This window comes from Giraffa tippelskirchi, chromosome 3 (assembly GCF_054371585.1).
Source record: "Giraffa tippelskirchi isolate mGirTip1 chromosome 3, T2T-mGirTip1v1.2.pri, whole genome shotgun sequence".
NCBI classification, from domain to species: domain Eukaryota; kingdom Metazoa; phylum Chordata; class Mammalia; order Artiodactyla; family Giraffidae; genus Giraffa; species Giraffa tippelskirchi.
In genome coordinates, this window is record NC_137277.1 from 185,704,651 (window position 1) to 185,727,542 (window position 22,892).

The 22,892-nt window shown below is 51.0% G+C and overlaps 3 long non-coding RNA genes across 3 annotated transcripts; 2 read left to right on the forward strand and 1 right to left on the reverse strand.

Annotated features, from left to right (window-relative positions):
- The first annotated feature begins 436 nt into the window (after positions 1 to 436).
- On the forward strand, positions 437 to 12,583 carry LOC145540269 (uncharacterized). Its single transcript, XR_014078237.1, has 4 exons — positions 437 to 539; positions 3,013 to 3,395; positions 8,852 to 8,902; positions 10,578 to 12,583. It is a non-coding gene; the product is annotated as an uncharacterized LOC145540269 (long non-coding RNA).
- On the reverse strand, positions 498 to 22,327 carry LOC145540268 (uncharacterized). Its single transcript, XR_014078236.1, has 3 exons — positions 22,262 to 22,327; positions 5,065 to 5,251; positions 498 to 2,680 (listed from the first exon to the last, which is right to left on the reverse strand). It is a non-coding gene; the product is annotated as an uncharacterized LOC145540268 (long non-coding RNA).
- LOC145540270 (uncharacterized) lies at positions 14,643 to 18,042 on the forward strand. Its single transcript, XR_014078238.1, has 2 exons — positions 14,643 to 14,751; positions 16,488 to 18,042. It is a non-coding gene; the product is annotated as an uncharacterized LOC145540270 (long non-coding RNA).
- Positions 22,328 to 22,892: the final 565 nt, after the last annotated feature.

The window sequence follows — 22,892 nt, forward strand, 5'->3', positions numbered from 1 at the left end:
ACCCTCACTTAGCAAACTGAGGCTCAGGTGAAGGCCCTGAAAGTGGGGTGGACTTATTTGGCCAATACTGGGGCCAGGTTCCATCCCTAACTTGTGGGTGGCAGACAAGAAAAATAAACTCAGAGCCTCTGAACCTCCAATACCTGAACTCAGTGGTTCTCAAACTTGAGCCTGTGTATACAGAACACCAGAATTTGGTATGAATTGGCAGATTCCAAGGCCCCAAACTGCAGAGATTCTGATTCAGCAGATGGGAAACAAGGTCTGGGGACCTATTTAATTAAGCAGCACCCCAGGGGATTCCCATGCAGGTGAGGGAGGGCCACCCAGTGGGCAACATTAACCCCATCGTGTGCTGCACACTCGGTCCAATTTCAGGCAGCAGAGTGGTCCCGGACCCCGAAGCTACTGGTTTCTGGCAATCGGTTAGGGCTCTGACTGCAGCTGGGAGCGGGCTGGGGCTGGGGGAGGCAAAGGGTGGTAATAAAGAAACAACAGGAAGCTCAGCTTTTATTAGCCCTGGGTAGTCACAGCTGCAGGTGAGTAATCTGATTTCTGCGGCGTCCTGTTTTCTCCGCTGCCTGGCGGTTCCTCGACACCCACTCACCTGCCACCAGCCACGGGAGAAAGGGCGGGTGGGAGGGAGGATGGGCGTGGGGCTCCGCCTGCTTGGGTCCCTCGCCCGCACCCACGCGGGCACGCCCGCTGTGCAGCGCCCACTGGCCACGCACCTGGCGCACTCACTGCAGAGACCCGGGCTCCGCGGCCCTGCGGCGGAGGGGATGACGCGGACGCCCACTCGCGGCCCCGCCGCCCCCGTCCCAGCTGCACCCACTGCCTCTGGGCACACTCCCCCATCAGAAGGCCTGATGCCATCTCCCAGCTCAGCAGCTGACTTCTGAGCCTCGGTTGTTGCCTCTGTGAAATGGGAGAATGTCCACCTCCCAGTGTCAGGCTGGTGAGATGGGGGAAGGGATGGGGACGTTATAAACTCTAAGGCGCTGTCCCAGTGCCGAATCGGCCAGAAGAAACTAAGAGAAGCAAATCTAACTGCTCTGTGCCTCCGTGTCCTCACTTGTGAAGTAAGAATGATTAACCCTTTTTCAGGAGTAGATAGGGATTCCCTTGTGGCTCAGCTGGTAAAGAATCGCCCTGCAAATGTGGGAGAGACCTGGGTTCCATCCCTGGGTTGGGAAGATCCCCTGGAGAAGGGAAAGGCTATTCACTCCAGTATTCTGGCCTGGAGAATTCCATGGACTGTCTAGACCATGGAGTCGCAAAGAGTCGGACAGGACTGAGTGACTTTCACTTTCCCTTCACTTTCATAAGTAGATAATGCTCACAAAGTGCCTAGAACACAGTCCATGCTGAGGGCATCTGCTGTGGTTGTGAGTATCATCACTTACTGCCTACCCAGAGATAGGCATTCCCTCCTCTCACTCAGGTACTGGGGCTTTCCTTGGTTTTCAGCTCCTATCTGGGAAATGGGGAGGTTGAAGAAGGCTTGTATGGGAAAAGTCTGAGGGTTGAAGAGAGTCAGGGGCTTGGTTCCATTCCTAACTCTCTGAACCAAATTTTCCAGCTACAAAGCGGGGTTGATAGCACGCTCCCTGACAATCTACAGAGGTGTAAAGACCACAGAATGAGAAAATAGACCTGGAAACACCTGTAAACTGTGAAGTGCTGTCTACATCCAAAAAAGAAAAAAACTAAAATTTTGTCTTAAAGGGTCTTGGATTGGTCAAGAAGCAAACTAGATTTAGCCAGTGAGTCACCAAGGGTCTCCATGAGAAAGGCCACTGGACATCACCTTCACTCGTGGAGCCCACCATGTCATGCCATGCCCACACAAGGGTGGGGAGGGAGATCCTACAATCAGGGGGTTCAGGGTCCAGTTAGCTGAGAGGCAAAGTTGTCCTGGGAGCACAAAAGGAGGGAGAAAGTAGGCTCCTTGGGGTGAGGCAGGGAGGAAACTTCCCAGAGGAGTCAGCCTTGAGAGGACTCTCTAAGGAATGGTTATAGCTCCCATGGGGAAAAAGGGAAGTATATTGCAGGCAGAGATAAATTACAGCATAAAAATCCAGGGATGAGAAAGTATGTAGTATGTTCAGGGAAAGGAAGTGAAATGTGGCTGAAATGCAGGGCAGGAAGGAGGGAGGCGTTCAGATGAAGACAAGTTGGGCAGGGCTTCCAGTGCCTCCCGAGGGGGCTCAGACTCTATCCTGAAGTTTATGAGGGTACATGAAGGCTTTGCAATAGGGGAACGATGTAGTCAGGTGGGGGTTCTAGAAAGATCCCTGTGGTAGGTGCAGAGGATGTATAAAGGCAAGAAGAGGGAAAAGAGGACAGACTGAAGCCGTTGCCTTGAGTTGATGGTGGTCTGAGCTAAGGCAATGGCAGGAGAGTGGGAGAAGGGACAGATGGGTGAAAACTTTCCAGAACAGAACAGCGGAATATTCAGTAGAATAATTTGAGGGAGAAAAGGTAAAGATGACTGAATTTTCTGTCTCTGGAGCTCGAGGTGGATAGGGACAGCATTAATGGTGATGGGGAGCCCAGGAACAGAGCAGGGTGGGGTCCTCTTCAAAGTACCCATTGGACATCCATTTCTTCAAGAGTTGTCTGTGCTGTACCTCCAGATGTGGGAGCAGATTAAGACCCAGCATCTTCCAGGGAGAGGCTAAAGTGAGAGAGAACAGAGTGTTAGGGAGAGGCTAACGAGAGACAAAAGAATATTAGGAATCTTTTGGTTGTAAGTGACAGAACTCAATTCAACCTGGGTTTAAAAAAAATTTTTTTTAAGGAAAATGAGAGAGATTAAGAGCCTAAAAAAAAAAAAAGGGTCTAGTGGCTGTTATCTTGGAGTTTCAAGGGAGTGTCAACTTCAGGCGTTGCTGTGTTCAGGGTTCCTGATAATGTCATTGGGTTATCTCCCTGCCACCTCCATCAGTCAATTCTGTTTGTTTCTGCCTTTCTTTAAGAATGGGCCATCTTCTTTCTTTCCCGTGACAGATTGGCCCTCTCCAGTCTCAGAAAAGATACCTGTTCAGAGTCTTTATCAGCTCATACTTCGGAAGGAGAAAGCCAGTGGTCCCTATCTGCTGCATCAGCAATGCTGGGGACGGTGGATGCTTGATTGACCAGCCCGTCACATGTGCAAGACCCAACCCAACCATTGTACCAAGGATAATGGGGCCCTGTGACTGGCCTACTTGCCTTTCCCAGTGGGTAGGAACCTGTGAGGACACCCCCACTAGCCTACAGGTTTAAGGGCAGAACCCTGGGGAACACTGACATTTCCAGGTTGCACAGAACTTGGGAAGGAGACTGACGAGTCTGAGAGAGGTTCTAGGAGAAGCAAAGTCTTCAAGGGAGGAGACAAGTTCTACAAGGAGGTAATGGAAAAAAGCAAATTCTGGAAGGGGTGACAGGCGCCCCCTGTTCTGGGCTCCAACCACCCACCCTCACTTGGTGTGAAAAAAGGCTGTGAGCCCTGATGAGCCAGTACAGGTTCTGCCACGGCTCCCGGTGGAGCCCATTTCCCTACCTGTGATATGAGGACACTCACAGAACACCCACCCCATAGGATGGGTGAAAGGTGGGAGCAAGATGGCACCGAGAAATGCTTACACCGATGCCTGGCACACGCTAAATGCTCAGTAATTGGGAGCTACTTATTCTGCTGGTGGACGAAATTGTTAGTAGTGGCAGTGGTCATAGCCCCAGAATCCTGCGACCCTGATAGGGTAGAAAGTTTAGCTAATACCTTCAGGCCCACTGAGGCCTCATGGATTTATTCATTTAACAGTCTTTAACGGAGCCCCTGCTGTATGTACCCCAGTCCTTGTGTCAGACACGGCAGCACACAGGTGTCTGAGGCATCGGGAGATATGATATGATGGTGAGTAGCTACCATTCAGGATGATAAGTGCCACAGGGCCTGGACTATGGGAGCCCAGAGAAACGTGGCTCATAGAAGGCACCAGGGCAACTCTATAGGAAAGCAACATTCAAGGTGGCTCCAAAAGACAACTGATGGGGACAAAAAATGCTGATGTTCTGGGGATTTCCCTGGTGGTCCAGTGGCTAAGACTCTGAACTCCCAATGCAGGGGGCCTGGGTTCGATCCCTGGTCAGGGAACTAGATATTGCCTGCTACAACTGAAAGACCCTGCATGCTTTAACTAATACCTGGTGTAGCCAAATGTATAACTAAATATTTTTAAAAATTTTTAAGTGCTAATGTTCTGTGCGTGTCTCAGTGGGTCAAGTGCTGGGTATGCTGAGCATTTTCATATAGGAGGTGGGGACTGCTGTTCCCATTTCATGGATAAGGGAATAGGGACTCAGAGCCGGTAGGTGGCTTGCTCAGAGTCACCGTACTTGCAAATGGGGGCACCAGGGCTGGCCTGACCCCACTGGCTGGATTTACCAGGTAGAGAAGAGAGAGACAGGATGCCAGGGAGAAGGAGAAGGACAAGATGACCCAACCCTCTGGGATGGGGAGAGGAAGCCAGGAGTCCCCCCTGGAAAGCCCACACCTGGGAGGGGGCGAGGCAGGGGCAGGAAAGCAAGGACAAGATGGGAACCTTGACCTTCAGCGAGTCCTGTGCCTCCTGGGACCTCGGTCTCCTTCTCTGTACAGTGGCGATGAGCAAGTCTATTATCTCCATCCCCATTTTGCAGATGAGGAAACGGAGGTTAGATCCAAGCTTTCCAGCAATGGTGCTCACATGCCATGGCCACCACACCGTGATGCTACTGGAGCAAATGCGATGCAAGAGTTCACTGCAAACCCTCCTCTCTGTGTCAAGGGTGGTAGCCACAAAGAGCACCCAGAGGAGTGGGAGTCCCCATGGGAGCAGCTCTCAGGGGATCCCAGAAGACAGTCCTGTGCTTCTATTCAGAAACTCAGTCTCTTAAGGACCCTAGAGAAAATTTCATTCATGTCCTGGGAGGAATGCATGCCACTTGCAAATGCAGAAACAGCCCCCAAACAGGGGAGCGTCTTGTTCAAGGTCACACAATGAGCCATGATAGAAACCCATCCAGGGTGCAGCTCACCTTACACCTGGTTCTGTGCCCTTTCTTCATTCCAAAATCTACTCCTCATCAATGACCTCTCACCGTGCCTCCATTTGCAGCAATCTCTATCAATTTGAGCTGTTAATATGGACCAGGCACTTCATCTTTCTTTATCTCTGGTCCTCCAAGCCATCCTATGAAGTATTACCCAGGGCAGCCATAAGGTCTAGAAACAGAGGGAAATATACATACATAATACATGGTTCATTGACTGAATACTACAAAACACGTTAAATAATAATTAGTGCATCTAGACTTTATAGCCACCCTATAAATTATGCAATCCTAATTTACAGATGAGAAAACTGAGGTTCAGAGATGTGAGAAGTCTCCCTCCTGGACTCACAGCAAGGAAGTGACAGCCTGAGGATTAGTATACAAGCGTCTCTGACTCCAAAGTCTAGGTGCCTTGTCCCTACCCCAAGCTGCTGTTGGGTAAGAGGTGTAGGACCTGCAAAGCGAGGTGAGGAGTGACAGGAGGCTCTGATCCCCAGGGATGAGGGAGGTCACAGTTACTGTGAACATAAGGCCTCCAAAGTCAGGCTGCCTGGGTTTGAATCCTGCTCTGCCCTCAGGCAAGTCACTGGTCCTCTCTGAGCGTCAGTTTTCTCATCTGTGTAATGGGGATGGTAATAATGTGCTCACTTCATTGGGTCATTGGGAGGGTTAGATTAGAAGCATGTGTGGCACATGGCTAGCACAGTGGAAGAGTTGCCTCTTGTTTGCTGGCCTCTTGTATGGCATTCTGCAGTGACTGCCTCGCTTACCAGCAGTAGCGCTTTTATACCAACTGTGGGTTCTGGAGCTGGCCACCTGGGCCCAGCTACTTGCTAGCAGGGTGGTCTAGAGCTTAGCGGGAGACTTAAGGTGAGGCTCCTGAAGTTAAGCCTCAGGTCTCTCACTTGGATGGCCTTGTACCTTATTTTATATTCATAATTTTCTATTCTTTTTCTTAAAGGGACCCCCCAATATTGTGTAAGCGCTACAGACAGCCTGAAAAACATGCACCAGCCTCTGTGTGTCTAATGCATTTGGCCTCTCCATGTACCTCAGTTTTCTCATTTCTTAACTAGGGAGGGTGTTATTAAATGAATGAATAGGTGTAGAATGCTTTGAAAACACCTGGCACATAGTAAATGCCCCAGTAACTACTGGCCTCTTAAGTGAGTCTCCAGCTAGTGAATATGCTAAGTGCTAGTCAACGTGCTAAATGCTTTACCCCGGTCGTGTTATTTAATAATGTTTAATCTTCACAGCAACTACTCCCATTTTACAGGTGAGAAAACAGAGGCTCAGAGAAATGAGATCACAGGGTTTGGAAGCTAGACGGGTCTGACTTGAGGGCCTTGCCCCTAACCACTGCCCCCACTACCCCCCAGTTTAGGATGGGCCCCTGTCCCCTTGCAGCTGAACCCGGAGGATCCGAGTCAAACCTCAGGCAAGCAGTCTGCCAGGCTCTGGTCACCCGGAGGTGGGGGACAAGGCCCCCCCCCAAGTCCAGCTGGGCCCTGCCACACCTAGCACTCTCGTCCTGCCTGCCCCCTAGAACTTCCTCCAGAGCTCCCGTCACCAGAGGCCCTGGCCCAGGTGGGGCAGGGGCCAACGGGTGACAATGACCGATTTAGAAAGTAAAGTTGCTTCTCAAACAAATAAGAAAGAAGAGGAAAGAAAGAAATGGCCTGCCCGCTTCCTGCCCCACTCTCTCTCCCAGCACCTGGGGCCCAGCTGCAGGGTTTTCACTGCTTGTTTGTTCATCCTGCCTTGAGGAGCCTCTTCTTAAAGCCCCATGCTCCCTCCCCGCTGGGCCGAGGGATGATTGTGGAGCCCCCGTGGAAATAAGCACCCTTGTGATTGTCGCATTGTTGTCGTCTCGAGTATTGTTTCGGACGACAATACCAATAATCATAACAATCTGGGTTTCCTGCAGTTGGAAGAAGGGAGGGGGATTACCAGCTTGGCTGTGGGAGCTGCCATCCTGGCTCTGAGACATCTGAGGTGTGAAGGCCTGGCCAGGTTATCCCTTCTCCCTGGGCCTGTGTTGCCTTGTCTGTAAAGTAGGGGTGAGGTTGTGGTGAGGGTTGGGTGAGCAGGGAAGACACAGGCATGCCCTGGTGGGGTGGCAGCTACCCAGTCAATTACTGTGCAAGCTGGGGTCATGCAGGAACACAATTCTAAGAGCCTCTGCAGGTGGGGGTAGAGAGCTTGGTGGACTTGGAGGTAAAATAATCCTGAAGCCCTTGGTATGTCCTAGCCAATGTTTTAAGTGCTTTGCGGAGAATGTTCATTTCATCCTTACCACAACCAAATGAAGTAGGTACTATGTCGTCCCCATTTTACAGGTGTGGAAACTTAGGTGCAGAAAAATGACTTGCCGGAGGTAAGCACATCTGGTAGGTGCAGGTGAACTCAGCCTGTCTGGGTCCGGAGTCAGTGCTCTGAGCTGCAGGCACTGGCTTGGGGGCAAGTCTGGCTCTGAGAGTGATTTGCAGTGTGACAGTGGACAAGTCCTTTGCCTTCTCAGCCCCCATTCTTGATCTGCAACATGAGCAGCCCATAATACCTGCCTGAAGAGTCGGACATGGCTGAATGACTGAACACGCATGCACGCACGCACAGGTATCAAAATCCTCAGGGAGATTTGTGGCCAGATTTAGTGACCAGGTAGAGAAAGACAATGAGTGAATATACCAGGGGCCCAGGAAGCCATGGCTGTCACTGCCATCATTATTATTAGTTTTAGAGTCACAGACAAGAGCCAGCCTAGAGGATGCTGAGGGCCCGGCCCAGCTCTGAAAATCTAAATCCTGTGGTTGCAGCTGGGGGAGTGACTCCAGGAGGCACCTGGTAAGAGGTGGCTCCACCCATTGAGGCTAATGGGGCTAAAAAAAAAATCCCTGAGGCGCCACCATGCAATTTGCCAGTCGCCTGCCCAAGGCAAACTCTCCCACCCTACTTCTCCGCCCCACCCCTAGTTCCCATGAGCTGTGTGGCTCCAGAGAAGTCACTTGGCCTCTCTGAGACAGGAAAAGGACATGGCCTACATTAGAGATGCTGTAGATAAAGTGTGTAGCCTAGCTCCTGACATGAAGTCACCAAGAGGCAAGGAGAACCAGAATTTTGAGGGTGACCTATGTTCCAGTCCTCCCTGGGCAAGTTTCTTGGACTCTCTGAGCCTGGAAAAGAGGTTCGCACAGCACCCAACACACAGCAGTTGCTTTACTAACAATTGTGGTTGGCTGTAACCATTTCTTGTACTTTCCAAGGATGTCCAGAGCCCCTCAAAGATCCTGGGGTGTCTAACGTTCACTCTAGTGCTCGATTTCTCTGTTTGTCCCTCCAGAACGGTCCTCTGCCCATCTCCATCTGTTCCATGCTTGGTAGGTGACCTTGGTGGGTCACATCAATGGGCTTTGTCCTCTGGCTTCTGGTGGGGTGAGGCAGGAGGCAGAGGCAGGTGGAGAGTGACAGTCTATTTATTGCCCCAGCCCCTTCCTGCATGGTACCCACAGGCTGCCTGTGTCCCTCACCCAAAGTCTGCAGCTCCAGTCAGCGGCCCCAGGCATACAACTGTGGCTCTGGGTCCAGGTACCCTCTCCCTCCCCAGCCTTTGGCCTGTGAGTGATAACAGGTCTGCATGGTTGCCAGCCCCGGGACACTGCCTTGTCCCTCCTGGTCTCCCTAAATCCTACCCACACCTTTGTCATAGACCCTTGATTAAATTCTCTTCAAATTACTCAATTTGAATGTACCATCTGTTTCCTGCCAGGGCCCTGATCATGTGTGACGTGTACCCTGATGTATTCATCTAGGACTCCAGGTATGGTTGGATAATAAACATTCACACGGCTTTCACATTCAGGTATTTATCCGCTCAATTAATTTTTGCTGAGATCTGCCATGTCGCAGGCTCTGTGTATGGAGCCGGGGGCAGAGATGACCAAGATGAGTTCCTGACCTCAGAGAACTCATGGGCTAGTCAGGGAGATGGATGGCTTAAGAGACAACCACAATATTTGCTGAAAGCCATGACAGAGGCATGGGCGAACACTGTGGCAAGGCAGAAGGGAAGCCATCACGCTCGGAGAGGCTGTACAGTGGAAGGACTTTAGAGTATCGTCTTTAAAAAAAAAATGTAATAACATTTTATTTAGCCTGGTGTTTCAAAATATCAACAAATAATATTATCAAGTAAAACTGATAGAAAAATTCCAGAGGTTTTTACATCTTTTTCGAAGTCTTCCAAATCTGGTGTGTGTTTTGCACTTATGGCGCTTCTTAGTTCATCCTGATCACATTTCAGGGTTCCGTAGCCTCTAGTTTGGAGCAGCATCTCCTTCGATTCTCACAACAGCTCTGGGAGCTCAGTAGGGCTTTTGCTCCCACTTTGCAGTTGAGGAAGCAGAGACTCAGAGCAGTATCTTGCCCAGGGTCACGATTACTCCCTGATGGGGGCAGGCTGGAACCTACAGCTGTGTGGTTCCAAAGCCTGTCTTCCTCTGGACCAACCCCTTCTTGCCAGAGTGAAGCAGCTGACAAGGGCTAAAGTCAAAACTTTAACTGAAGTCCTCTGACCCCAAATCCTGCAGGGTTTCTACCTCGGCTGATTCCAGGGGACAGATTAAGGGAAGGTTGTTGTCGTTCAGTTTCCAAGTCATGTCCAACTCTTTGTGACCCCATGGACTGCAGCCCGCCAGGTCCCCCATTCCCTCACCATCTCCCGGAGTTCGCAGATAAGGGACGGTAATAAGAGAAGGTAATAACCTTCTAAAATGGGTTCCAACCCCTATTCTTCTAGGACCTCGAGACAGCATGGGGGTAGGGTGATGGAGGAGAACTGAGGACTTCTGGTTAAGTTGCTAAATTCTCTCTTGGGAGGAGGGGGTAGTTAAGGGGTGGAAGATGAGGGCTGCACGGGATGGTGGCAACTAGACTAGGCAAACTGGAAAATGGCTGCAAGTGATCCTGGCATCTTTGCCAATGCCATGGTCCACAATTCCTTCTGAGCTTGAATGCGGGACTATCCAGAAACGTTCACTCCCAGAGCCTAGGGTCATAGTTGAAGTTCACAGTGACTTTGTCACCATCATTTTCACACTGATGCTTGGGAAATTATAATGGGATGATAAAGGTAAGACATTCAGATGAGCGGCTTACCCCAGATTCTCATGGGTAGATTCTTAGACCCACATTCATGCATTGGAGGGGAAATCAGAGCCAGGGAAGAATGGCTGGAAGCAAGGGGAGTTCCCTGGCACATACAGGGTGTGTGTTTGTGTGTTTGTGACTCCAGAGATGTGTGATGCTAAGAGTAGTGATCAGTAGTTGAGTATTCCCGACCTATTGATTACTCATCGATTATCCATCCCCCCATAGAATCATCCATCCAACCCTCCCCTTGAGATGCTATATACCTGTCCATGCATCTGTGTCTTAGTTTGTTCTTTCCTTCACCCACCCTTCATTCATTCTGTCCCCCTCCTGTCACCTACCAGTCTATCACCATCAACTCTGGACCCAATCGTCTGTTGAATGCTCAACGGGCAACAGTGAGTAAAATTCAAGCCTTCCTTCAGACCTGGTGAGTGGACAGCCCTTAGTCTAAGCAAGGGAGCAAGAGTGGTGATGGAGAGGAGTTCTAGGAGCTTCGAGGAGGAAATGCCCAACTGTGACTTCCTGTGAGTCAGGAAGGCTGCCTGAGGAAAGAACACCCAAGCTGGTCTAGAATGAGGAACAGGGGCTTGTGAAGGCTGAAGAAGGATGCCTGGCTGATAAGATGGGCAGTGATACGGGCTGGCCAGTGACACAAAAGAACCCACCACAGGAGCTGGTGGGAGGAAGTGAAGGAGCACTGGCCTCAAGCCAAGGTTTCACCCCTGGCCCTCGCGGTCACAACACAAAAGTCCATCGCAACCTTACTTGGCCTGGCCTTCTCTTAGCACAGGGTCTGGGATGTCAGACTCAGAAGACCTAGAGAGCATCCAAGATATCCTCCTTACTGCATCCGAGAAACTGACCTGCCGGAGTCACAATGGACAGCCCGGGTCTCTAACTCCAGTACCTTCTGGGTTCTCTCCATTAGCATCTAGACCCCAATTCCTCCACACTCAACAGACACTTGCAGCCCCTCAGGGCCTGGCATGGAGTTGGGCCTAGAACAAGGGACCTTCCCCCCCCATTCCTGTTTATCAATAATCAGATTGGTAGAGCTCACTCATGCTCTTTCCATTGTTCCATTTAATTCCTGCAACAGTCCCAGGGGGCTGGAATTCCTTCTCTTTTTACAGATGGGGGGAGGGAAGTCTCAGAGAGGGCCAGGGACTTGCCCAGAGTCACACAGCTCAAACGCAGCAGAGCTGACGTTCTGACTGCTGGCCTGCACCTGCTCTGGGACACCAGGTGGCACCTCACATAGGCTGGTCACCTGTTGATCCTGTGCTGTTGAAGTCGGGGGCTGTGGACCGGTGGGTTCGAGAGAGACAGAAACCAAACCCAGGTGAGGGCCTGGGAGGTGGGGGAAGGACCCTGGAGAGGAAACCTCGGAGCTTGTTTTCACCTGTAACCTGCTCTGCCCCTCCCAGAAATGGAAAATGTGTGTCAGAGGAAGCTGCTGGCTGGGGACGGGGTAGGTGTGCGTGGGTGACAGCTTGTGGAGGGCCACCTCGGGGGGCAGGATGTGCTGGGGCTGGGGGGCGAGGTCGGGGGTGCTAGAGTGGAGTTTGGGTTCTGCTCCTGCCCTCTGCCTTTTCCTCTCGGGGTCGCACTTTCTTTCTCCCCCGAGGAAAGGGAAGCAAGACCCTGGGCTGGGGGCACAAAGGGTGACGTGGAGGGAGTAAGGAGAGGAAAGGCCCAAAGAGATGGTGTGTTAGCGCCAAGGGCAGTGGAAGGTGCTGAGTGGTGAGACTGAGGAGGCAAGGAGTCGCTCAAAGCCTTGCCTGGGGCCCTGGGGAACTGTGGACAAGTTCTGAGCAAGGGAGCGGTGTGGACGTGTTTGCTCTAGGGTACCCTCCTTTAAAGTGGTGATAGGGGCTGAAACGGACAAAAGTGAAATGAGATTTTTTTCGATGTTTTGCTAGTGTCTCAGGGCTACCTGTAACATGGTAGCACAAACCAGGTGGCTTATGATCAGAGAAATGTCTTTTCTCACTGTTCTGCAGTCAGAGGATGGATATTAAGGTGTCCTCGGGGCCATGTTGTCTGAGACTCTGGGGAGAGAACCCTTTCTTGCCTCTTCCTATCTTCTAGTGGTGGCCGTCAGTCCCTGGCATTCTGTGGTTTTCAGCTGCATTGTTCGAATCTCAGCCTGTCATCACATGGTGTTCTCCCTGTGTGTCTCTCTCCTCTTATTTGGGATCTTCGTTTCCTCGACGGGGGATTGAACCCAGGCCCCCGGCGGTAGAAGCCCAGAGTCCTAACCACTGTACCACCAGGGAATTCCCTACCCCCCTCTTCTTATAAAGACAGCAGTTATATTAGATTAAAGGCCTACCCTATTCCTGCATGACCTCATCTTCTATTTGCAACAACTTAATCCCCAAGTAAGGTCACATTGTGAAGTGCTAAGTTTTAGTCCTTCAATGTCTATCTTTCGGGGACACAATTCAACCCGTTACAGATGTCGTTCAAGTGCTTATCCTGTAGATAAATCTCAAATTTGAAAAGAAAAAAAACCCCTATGCAGATTGGATGTCCCACTTTGAGACCTCAGCCTATCTGTTCCCCACACCAATACTCTGCCCCAGTGAGTCCTAAATAAATGGTTGAGAAATAATTGACTTGTGGTCCCCTGAGGCCCTCAGGTTTTTCCTTAACAAGTTGGAGAAATAGAATAAAAATTCCCAGCGAACTAAGTCAAGCTGCCCTCTGTCCTGGATTCCTGGTGAGCAGCTGCTTCACGGACCTGGGCTCTTCCTTCCCCTCCCGCCTGGGCACCAGGCTAGGGGAGAGCCCCCCCTGAGAAGGAGAGAGCAGGGGCCTGAGCCTCCATCCTCCCTGGATTAAACAGAACTATTCACCCTTCTCAATCCTCTCCCTCGCTTCCCCAACCCAACAGGCTCAGATTGCTCAGTTCACACGGGAGCCCATGCTGTCCCTGCTGCCTGCTGCCCTTGGTTCTGGCCTTTGCCTTAACCCCTGGGACTGATTTCCCTGCTGCCAGCAGCCAATCGGGTCATCCTCCACATGAATTTGATGACTTCTCTCTCGCTGCCATAAAACCTTAAATGGCTCCCTATTGTTCTCAGAATAAAGTCAGGATCTCTCCACGTACCATTCCAGGCCTTGTATATGCGGCTCCACGCATCCCCCTCCAGCTTGGTTTTCACTCTTTCCCTGTATACGCTCTATCCTATGGACAGTGGAGAATTTCTGTTCAAAAGAGACTAGAGGGGGGCTGCGTCCTGGTTGGAAGGGGGCACAGTGGGGAGCTTGTCTAGAAGTTGTCTTCAAAAGCAGGAACGCTTGGCCTTGGCTGTGCTGCCATCACTTCTGCAGCTGCTTCTTGGCAGGTGTTACTCCTTCTACAGGGCATTCTCGCTCCACATCTCCATTTTCCAACATCTGATTCAAAAGACATCTTCACTCTGATCACAGAACCAAAAGGGTATCTCCCTGCTCCAGATATAGAGTGTTTTGGTTGAACTTACTGCCCAAGCATATTCTCGTCCACTGTGTGTTGACCGGAGGATGCACCTCCCTTCCCTTAGAGGCAGGTCCTAGTCCTAGGCCTGCAGTCAAAAGGCAGGAACAGCAGGTGAGAAAAGTGCCAGAAGGCTGACCTGGCTGCTAATACCCTTTGCCAGAGTCTTGCTTGGTGACCTTGAGCAAGTCACTTTACCTCTATGGTCACAGTTCCCTCTCTATTCGAGTGGGGTGTGGGGCAAGACAGCCAAGCAGGGTGAAAGCATGAACTAAGTCTTTCCCTCCAGCCTTGGTCAGGCCAGACCTTGGTCCTGTGAACAAGAGCTTCTGGGGCCCTTTATTTTTACATTAATTTGCATACATTTGTATAAGGGCTATAAGAGGCCCCTGCGACACTTTGTTCATAGAAAGAACTGAGATCTGCCTGTAATTGATGTTTGGGGATGGAAAAGACTCACTCACTCATGGTTTCATCCAAATCTTAGCAGTCAGAGTCTTGAGTAACTTACTCCCCAACCCCCTCTTTTTATAGATGAGTAACTGAGCTCAGAAAGGGAAAGTGATGAGCCCAAGGTCACACAGCAAGTAAGGAGCAGCAGGCTCCGGCCCAGGCTTCCCACAGTATGCCAGGGGATGGTACTAGGCACCTCAAATTTCTGACCACGCAGGGTGGAAGAAGGTGCAAGAGGGGGGTGAGTTTTCTCCTCAGGCCCTTCGCTGCACCCCAGAATAACAAAGCCTGCAGGCTCACAGCCTCCGCAACCACCACAGGAAACCAAATTGTAGTAGAAAGGCAGATGGGAGTGGAAAATCCTCTCAGAGATGTTAGATCATTGCTTTCACCTGTTCTAAAAATAACCTGGCTTATTAGAGATTGATAGATGACAAGATAACCCACGAGTTCTCCCACTGCGGTCTCTGAGAGGAGAGAGAGTGGCTTTGTTTGAACAGAAGGGGAGTTGGGAAGTGTTGCAGAGGGTTGATGCGCTGGCTGGGAGGCAGTGCCAATACAGGCCGGCTGCAGGGCAGGTACGATGCTGGGCTGTAGGAATACCAAGGGAGGGAGGCAGACATGGACCCTGCCTTCAAGAGATCTAGTCACATGAGGGTGGGAGACAGATGACAAAAGTGGACAAGTTAAATAATTGCACATTGGGTTAAGTGCTATGAGGGAATGAGCACTGCTGAGATGGAGACTAGTAGGGGAGACCAGGGTAGGTAGGGAGGCTTCTGGGAGGAGGTGACGTTTTATTTTATTTTTTTTACTTTTTTAATATAATATGGTTTTATGGCTGCATTGTGGGATCTTAGTTCCCCAAGCAAGGATCAAACCCACGCCCCTGGCACTACAAGCTCAGAGTCCTAACCACCAGGCTGCCAGGGAAGTCCCTGGAAGGAGGGCCGTTTAATGGAGTCCTGGCAGTCAGTCTAGTGGTTGGGACTTTGCCTTCTAATGCAGGGGGTACAGGTTCGATCCCTGATCAAGGATCTGGGATCCTGAATGCCTCTCGGCCAAAAAAATCAAAACAAAACAGAAGCAGTATCATAACTAATTCAGTAAAGACTTTAAAAATGCTCCACACCAAAAAAAAAAAACCACTTAAAAATATAAATAAATACATAAATTGAGACCTGGAGAATGAGAAGGAACCAGTCCAGCAAAGAATGGAAGGAAGGGCATCTCAGGAGAGACAGTAGCATGCACAAAAAGCCTAAAGGTGGGACAGAGCTCGGAGGTTCAAGAAGCTTGGAAAGCCACTGCCAGGGAAAGAGGGAAGCGCTGTAGCCTTGCAGGAGCTTGGAAGGAGGCAGGCCCAGGCCTGTGTCGGCTTTGAGGACCTGCTGGGGCTTATGGATTAGATTCCAGGTCCATGGGAAGCTCCTGAAGCAAGGTTTTCAGCAGTGGACTCATGGGGTGTGGTTTGCCTTTGAAGAAGCTTGCTCGTGCCTGCTGCCCGGGGTAATGACGGAGGGGCCCGTGGCAAGAAGACCAGTTAGGCAATGGACATGGGATCCAGATAGGAGTGCTGGTGGCTTGGACTAAGATGGAAAAGGAAACACAGAGGGAACTAAATGGATTCACAGTATGTTTTGGAAATAAGCTTCCTAGAAGCTGCAGATGGATGGGGTCAGAGGTGGGGTGGAGGGAAGAGAGGAAGAGAGCCCTGGAAGGGATACCTAGGCCTCTGGACCTAGCGCCTGGTGGGTGGCAGGGCCACTTCCTGAGGTGGGGAGACGTGCCGACAGGAAGAGCAGGGGTGGGAACCCAGTTTGGGGCATGCTGGGCTTGAGGCATCTGCAGATTGCCAGGAGGCGGCTCCAGAGGCCCTAGCGGTCTCAGGCCATCTGATGAAAACCGTCAGTCCTTCCATCACTGGACAAAGTCTGAACAGTGGGCACTGGGGCACCAGGCACAGCTCTGGTTCGTTTTGTAGGTTCAGCATCTAGGAAAGTGCCTTGCACACAGTAGGTGCCCAAGGAGAAGTGGTATATGAATGGAGCTGGACTACTATGAATGGGTGAATTAACTCATGACATGATGAGTGCTTAATAAATATCTAAGCAATTCTCTGACTCCTTATCTCACCCTGCAAAGATTCCTACAGATGTGACTTTCTCCGTGTTTCTTTAACCAGACCCTCGTCATTTAACCATATTTACAGTGACCTTTAACTGAATATCTACTGTGTGGCAGGCACTGTGCTAGGCCCTTTAGAAGTATATTATTCTCTTTGAGCCTTCCCCCATTTGACTTCCTATGGCAGTACTACACCAGCCAGCTTGTGATCTCCCTGGCTTCAGGCTCCACCCTCCAATCCGTCCATCATACTTCAACCAGGGCGACTTGAGAAGAATCAAAATCTGATCTGTCCTCCTCCGCCTGAATCTTCAATGGTCTACAGGATCAGGACCCATCCCCTTCCCACAGCTTAGAGTACCCTGAGTCCTAGGCCTGCATCATCTCCCACTGTGCCTCGTCTGGATCTCCACTTGCCCTTGTATGGAGCATCCAATGCTGCTTCTTGCCTCCATACCTTTGCTGGCATTGTGCCCTCCTCCAGGTCTGCCCTTTCTGGCTCATCCACACCATTGAAGGCTCAGCTTTTCATACCGTCCTCCACTCCAGCACTAGCTGGACTGGGATGTCAACAGGCCACCTCCTCGCGCCTCCGTGTTGACTTCATCAGCACCTGTACATAAGAACTTTTTTCAAATGCTAATTTTGCTTTTAATGTACAGGATCATTTCCAACTTGTCAAGTCTGATTGTTCCTTAGTCACAGCTGAACATGAAACAACTGGGCAGCTTTTCCTGATAGTCAGGGCAAGAGCAGTAGTCAGAGGTGCTGCTCTTCCTTTGGGTGAGCTTTCATGGGAATGAGTTGCTGTGTCCAGAGGATATGTACATGCCAGTAGAAAGGGGTTTGGGGCCCTCATCCCGTACAAATCCCTTGACCCAGTGGTTCATTCTCACCCAGGGCATTCCCATCTGGATCCTCCATCTCTATTGGGATTCAGGGGCTTCTTTGAGTTTTCTTGCTCCCACCCAAGCAGTGGGGGACTGAACCCTCATGTCTGGTTGAGGGTTCTCACTCCACTGGACAGGGGTCTGTGCCCAGATGGTCATCTCATGGCCTGGCCCAGCCAGCCTCTCAGACAGCACAGTGTGGACCAGTTCGTGCCGTTTTAGGGAGCTCAGTCTCAGGAAGCAAGAGCCCATCAAGACCACAAAGAAAATGCTTTTTCCACTGCCTGATGTGACCACGTGGCCACCAGCAGCTCCAGTACCTTGGGGTTCAGGATCAACTCCAACTTCGTGCAAATGACCTTGGATGAACTGGTGATCTCTGATCCTGTGCTGTCCTGGACAGACAGACATGACTACATGGAGATCGGGCGCCTGACCAGCTGCTCACTCAGTATCACTGGCCCTTCTGCTTTGGTTACTGCAGTTCTGCTCAGAGACAGGGCTCCTGATATTCTGGGTGAAATGCAATCCCCATAACTTTTACTTATTGAGACTTATACTTTGGCCCCCTGATGTGAAGAGCTGACTCATTGGAAAAGACCCTGATGCTGGGAAGAACTGAAGGCAAGAAGAGAAAAGGGCGACAGAGGATGAGATGATTGGGTGGCATCATCAACTCAATGAACATGAGTCTGAGGAAACTCGGGGAGATAGTGATGGACAGAGAAGCCTGGGGTGCTGCAGTTCATGGGGCCACAAATAGTCAGACACGACTTAGCTACTGAGCAACAACAAATGTGACAGGTACTGTACTAAATGCTTTACAAATATTAAATAATTGAATCATCACAATAATCTTACCAGGTGGGTAATTATTCTCCCCATTTTATAGATTTGAGAATTTGAGGCCGAGAGAGGATAAGTGACTTGCATATAGCCACACAGCCAGTAAGTGGCGGGGCCCAGCAGGCTGACTCCAGAGCCAAACTCAGAGCTGGCTGGTTCAGATGCTTCAACCAATTGCCTGATGTGTATCTGTCTACTTGTCTGTCTCACTTGAAACTGAATCTCGTTGCCCCTTTTCTGCAATGCTAGCATGCAGTAGGTGTTCAACCAAGCCTTCCTGAGCAGGAGCCAGTTGGTAACCTTCCTACTTTGGATAGGAGAGCTGGAGGGGAAGAAATGCTTTTCATTTTATGGCGTTTGGCAACCATCTATCCTCCACGATCACATTCATTTTTCCAACACTGCTCGGCGTGGATTATTAGACTCACCTGCCAAATGAGGAACGCTTGAGGCTCAGAGAGGCTACAGAATTTGCCTAAGTCACCCAGCGAGGAGTTGGCAGAGCTGGACATAAACCCCAGTCTCCAGACGGCAAGCCTTGCCCTCGTTCTACACCACACGTCAGAAATGGGGCCAGGAAAGACGTGGCTGAACCCAAACCCCATCCAAGGGGCATGGAGGCCCTGCTGAGTCAGCGGTCATTAATCACTCCCTCCCCTAGCACGGGGGGCGGTGGGCGGGGAGGCTTTAGGGACAGAGGTCTGCTTCCGGTCCGCTCAGCCCTCAGGGTCTGCCGCCTCTTTAGGGCAGGAAACTCTTCCTTGTCACAAAGCTCTAGCTTCCCCCTCTCCCTCCACCCCAGGCCACTCCCCTCCCCTGTCCCCCTCGAGGGTCCTGGTAAAAGCATCCGCTTGTCAGTGTAAATCTGCAGGGTTCAGACCAGCAGCTGGAGATGGATGGGCAGGAAGCAGTAACAATGGATGAAAGACCCTCTGTGCCCAGGTGGGTGGGGGAGGGAGAAACAGGAAACAGAAGACTCCCTCCTAGGAGGCCAGGAGCTGGCTGGTGGGCGGGAGGCTTGGGATGCCAGAACCTGCGGGGTTTATTTGGATTCCCCAAGGACCCAAGCTGGGAGCCCTTCCCAAACGTCGGCCCAGCTCATCTCCGTGGGGGTGCCAGGTCCCTGAGGTGTGTGACAAGAATGTGGCTCTCAGGCATCACTGCTGGTCTCCTGGGCCTAGCACAGGGCCAGCTAGACAGCAAGTGCTTGTCTGTTGAATGAATTAATCTGGCACTACTATTAATAATAACTGAAGAGTTACAGTTTTACTTTTCTTTAAGAAAATGGAAAGGATATCCAATTATCGTTTTTTTCCCTTTGGCGATTTGGCACAAACTCTTCCTCTTGCCTGGTATGCTCTTCCCTCTGCTTTTTGCAAAGTCAGTGCCTTCTCCAAAAAGCTCTTCAATGAAGCTTCAGGACCAGTTTTGACCCTCCCCCTCAGCTAAGGTAACCCCCTTTAGCCCAGCACCCTGATAATTTCCTTCATGGCACTTATTATAATTAGAAATCTTCCCATTTAATATGTAGCCTTATTTTTTAATCCCCTGTCTCTCACACCAGAACACAAGCTCCCAAAGGGCTTTTTATTCATTATTGTATCTCCAGGGCTGGGTACTTAGAAAATGCTCCATAAATAGTGGGTAAATAGATAAAGAGATGAACAACTGAATCCCTGCAATCATGTCATTCACACCCGATGCTCCGCAATCTGCTTCCTTGAAGAGAACAAAAGAGGCTTGCTCTTGCATAGAGGATTGTAAAGCCCCAAGCCACAGTGAATGGCTAATTCCCAGGTCCATCAGTTTATGATCACAAATCATTTTAGGGCTTTGCTTCCCCCACAGCAGTTATATCCGAGTGTGCACAGGGGTGGGAAGAAAGGCTCTGTGTGGGGAATGCCCACTGCTGGCTGAAGTGGATACAAGGGTGGACAGGGCTGGTTCCATCCAACCCACCCATTTCAAAGATGGGAACATCAAGGCCTGGAAATGCCAAGGCCACACACACACAACAGTCCAGAGCTTTGTCAGCAGAGAAAGCAATAGAGTTGTAGGTATGTTGAGTCCTGAGATGTGTTCATTCATTGAACAGATATTTATTGAGCACCTATTACGTATCTGACACCGTGCTAGGAACTGAGGAGTGGGCAATGACTAAAGACTGTAGGACTCAAAACAATTAAGTTAAAAAGCCCAGCTCACTTGACATGGAACTACTTCAATGATCCCCAAAGCAAGTCCTACTTAGCCAAGTGCAAGAGCTAGATATGAAGGACTTCCCTAGAGGCCCAGTGGTTAAGATTCCATGCTTCCAATGCCAGGAGCACACGTTCGATCCCTGCTCAGGGAACTAAGATCCCACATGCTGTGTGGCGCAGACAAAAAAATAAAAATTAAACAAAATAAGGGAGAGAGAAGGAGCTGGGTGGGGGACAGGGAAGCACTCTAGAGTCTCAGGAGGCAGAGAGAAGGAGGGTTGATCTGGGGCTGGACGGGGAGAATCCGAAATGGAAGAAAGTGCTGACTCTGACTAAGGAGCCAGCTCGGCCAGGGGCTGAGCCTCTCAGGTATCTGCTGTTGCCAGCTGGGTTGGGATGATGCCCAGAAATGCAGTGCCTTCACATGGAGCGGTTTGTACTATCTCAACCGTATGGGACCCAGTCAGAAGAGAAGGCCATTCGTTCACTCGGGAGACTCCTCTCTTGCTGTAAGATTTGCCAGACCCTGTCCTCAGCCTGGGAGTTACTGAGCTGAAGGAGACATAGGCCCATTCCTAATGGGGCACACAGACCCGCAGACAGGCCCTTCCAATCCCAAGGTCCTGGCCACCTCAAGGCAGCATAGGTCAGCACGTGTGCCTTCCCGACTCCCTCGTCTGTCTACACCAGCAAAATTGGAGATGATTAAGAACTTTGGGAGAACAGGCAGACCTGGGACTGGACTCAGCTCCACTTCTAGAACAAGTGACTTAAGTTCGCTGGACCTCAGTTCCCTCATCTGTAAAATGGGGATAACAGTACCAGCCTGTGAAGTGCTGTAAAAATTTGATGAACTCAACTACAAAGCTCTTGGTATACAAGTGCTTAAGAAATGGTAAGCCAAAAGCAGGCTTCTCTTTTCAGTAGAAATTCTGTGCACTCAGATAGCCTGTGGCCTGTTGTCACAGTTAGCACTTTGCACCACCTAACAAGCTCCAGGCCTGCACTGGGTCAGTCGGCTGTACAACAAACATGTGTGGAGGACTGTGAGCACCTGGCCCCGGGGGAGCAAACGTGAATGAGAGTGAGCACCAGCCCTGACCCAGGAGCTGCTTGCTATCCACGGAAAGGAAGCACACACAGGAATCCACTCATAACACAATATGATCCTTGTTATTACAGATTCCATCCGAGGCTCAGTAGACAATTTTCTCGGGTGGCCTCCTTTACACCTCACAGTGGTCCTTTACAAGGTACGTGATGTTATGCCCATTTCACTGATGAGCAAACTGAGGCTTGGAGAGGCCAGTTCACCTGCTCAGGGTCACATAAACTCAGACTGTCAGTCTATCTGCAGAATTCGTGCTCTGTTTCCTCACAAGCATCAGGCACACAGCAAATCCTGCGTCTTCAAAGTCCCGTACAAATGCTGGCCCATTCAGTCAGTGAACACTTACTGCATCCTTGCCAGGTGCCGAGCCCAGTCTTAGGTACGCTGGGAGTGGAGAGGAACAGGACCGGGTCCCTGCCTCCAACTCCAGCCAGCAAAGAGGTTGATGTGGGGCATGCTGGGGCTCTGTCCCCCTGTCTTCTTGGTGACACTGCTAGGGGGCTCTTTGGCACTGGTTCTGCTCCCCCCCCCCCATCAAAGTGCTCATAGCACTGCTGGGAAAGGCTGAGGGAGGGAGGCTGTGACAGCATCAGGCCCCCAGGGCCACCATGTCCGCTCAGCCCAGCTCTGACTCACCACCCACACCTGCCACCGGCTTCAGGCAGCCGTGTGGCTGGAAATAGACCCAGAGAGAAGAGCAGGAGCTGGGGAGGGGGAAGCGGGGGGAGGGGGTGGGGGGAGGGGGACCAGGAGGGAAGGGAGCTGGGAGGTAGCACCTGCAGACGAGGCTGTCATTTCCATTCTCCCCGCCAGGAAGCAGAGAAATGTCATCCGATAGAGTCCACCCAAAAGAGCCAGACTTAGGGATGCTCCCTCCGGTGGGGGGGGGGGGGTGTTGAAGACCCCAGCCTACCTGGGAGGCTGTCCTGGGAACAGTGAAGATTCCACGCTGTTTGGTGGTTATGCGCACTTGCTGTGTGCCAGGCATTGCCCTAAGTAAGTGCTTTGCATGTCTTAGTGATCTCATTAAACTCTCACAGCTCCCCAGGAGGTTGTACTGTGATTAAGTCCATACTACAGATGAGGAACTCGAGAATCAAGAAGAAAAGTAACTTGCTTAAAAACCACACAGCCCCTGGACTTGGCAACGTGGACCCTCCTTAAGCTCCCCCCAGCAATCCCAGCTCAGATGGCTCATTCCCGGTCACACGTGCCATCTGTCCTGCCTGTATCACCTCCCTTCTTTGCCAGGGTCAGGTCTCCCTTCTTACTGCTCTGGTAGGCAGAAATTAAACCACAATCCTGGACTTCCCTGGTGGCCCAGTGGCTAAGACTTTGCGCTTCCCCTGCAGGGGGCACAGGTTCAATCCCTGGTCCTGGAAGTTTGGCATGCCTCGCAGTGCAACCACAAAACAAAACACCCCCCCCCATCCTCCTTTCTTCCCTCCTTGTCTCAGTTCGGCTCAGCTTTCAGCGGGAGCTGATCACCTTGCCCTCTCTACCCCTCGGTCCCCTCCCCTATCCTGTCTAAAACCCGCCACGGC